We start from the raw sequence: 1,663 nt of genomic DNA, 5'->3' as shown, positions 1-1,663 counted from the left end.
AGCTCCAGGCTATCCCTCTTCCTACAATGTTCTCTCTTCCTTACTACTGATCCTTCCTACCTTCCTTTAAGTCCCAGCTAACATTCCATCTTTTACTGGAAGGTTTGCCCAATATCTCTTATTCCAGTGCCTCTCCTCTGTTAATTATTTCCCATTTATCCTGTATATAGCTTGCATTGTATATATTTGTTTGCATGTTGTCGCCCCCATCATATTGTAAGGACCTTATCAGAAGGAATTGTCTGTTGCCTCTGTATCTCCCAGTACTTAGCACAGTAACTGGCACATAGTAACTGCTTAAGAAATGTTTATTGATTTATTGATCATTATCGTTATCAACAACAACAACAAAGCCCAACTAGACACACATGAAAAAAATTTTGAAAACCAATGGAAAGGTATTAAAAAAATTAATGAAGTGCTTGCTTCAGCAGCATATATACTAAAATGGGAGTGATACAGAGGAAATTAGCATGGCCCCTTCTCAAGGATGACACAAATTCATGAAGCATTCCATATTAAAATAAATAAATTAATTAAATTAATCAATTGATAAACTAGGAGCTATTTTTCGTGTGTGTGTGTGTGTGTGTGTAGCAGAACTCATAGATTAGCTAATTTTTTTTCCTCATCAGGGAAGGAAAATAAATTGCTAATTTTTTAAAAGAAAAAAAGGTAATTCCTAATAAATGAAGATAACTTAAAAATTATCTAAAAGAACAAGCCTGACTCCAAAGAAGAGATAGGATAAGACACACCTCCCTCCAAGATATTGCTTCAGATGAGGACTGATCTGTGATTTCATTGATAGAGGGGACCTTTTCGATAAAGAAATTCCTTCTAACAATGAAGGGCATCAACTTTTTCTGTATTATATAGTCTTAGAGAGCTCCCTAGATCACTGAGGATTGAAGTGACTTGCCCAGGGTCACATCATCCATATGTAGCAGGGACAAAACTTCAACTCATGTCTTCCTGTCTCCAAGGCCATCTATCTATCCATTGCACCACAGCTACCTCCTTTGGTACTGGTAAAAAAAAAAAAAACAGAATAGAAAAAAATGAGCAATAGGGTAGACTAAGTACATAAGATACAGAAGCAGTCAAACATAATAACATTGTGTTCTATAAAATCAAGGATGCCAGCTACTGGGCTAGAGGCCCATTGTTTGCCAAAACCTACTGGGAAAACTGGAAAGCAGTCTGGAGGAAATGAGGCTTAGATCAACATCTCACACTAGATTCATAAATACATGAACTAGATGTAAAAGGTCATACCATAAACAAATGAGAAGAACACAAAAGGAGATGACCTTTTACAACTATGGATGGGGGAACAATTCTCAAGAAAACAAGTCATAGAAAGGGTCACAAGAGATAAAATGGGAGGATTTTTTGTTACATAAAATTGAAAAAGGTTTTGCACAAATAAATGTAATGGAGTTAGAAGGAGAAAAGTTAACTTAAAAAATATCTTTGTAGCAAATTTCTCTTATGAAAGTTTGATAACCAAGGCATGCAGAGAATTGACAAAATATATTTAATGGGACCCACTCCTCAATGGATAAATGGTTAAAAGGCATGAACAGGAAGGTTTTAAATAACAAAAACAAGATTATCAAAAAGCATATGAAAAATGCTTCAAATAATTAATAGGAAGATA

The 1,663-nt window shown here is 34.9% G+C and overlaps 1 non-coding gene across 1 annotated transcript; it reads left to right on the top strand.

The window, feature by feature from the left end:
- The first annotated feature begins 418 nt into the window (after positions 1–418).
- On the top strand, positions 419–523 carry LOC138154155 (U6 spliceosomal RNA). Its single transcript, XR_011166550.1, has one exon. It is a non-coding gene; the product is annotated as a U6 spliceosomal RNA (small nuclear RNA).
- Positions 524–1,663: the final 1,140 nt, after the last annotated feature.

The sequence above is a fragment of the Petaurus breviceps genome, unplaced genomic scaffold, assembly GCF_028583685.1.
Source record: "Petaurus breviceps papuanus isolate PSGF00001 unplaced genomic scaffold, PetGlider_PUasm1.0 151, whole genome shotgun sequence".
Classification (NCBI taxonomy): domain Eukaryota; kingdom Metazoa; phylum Chordata; class Mammalia; order Diprotodontia; family Petauridae; genus Petaurus; species Petaurus breviceps.
Note: the sequence above shows the minus strand (reverse complement) of the source record. Positions and strands in the feature narration are given on the sequence as shown.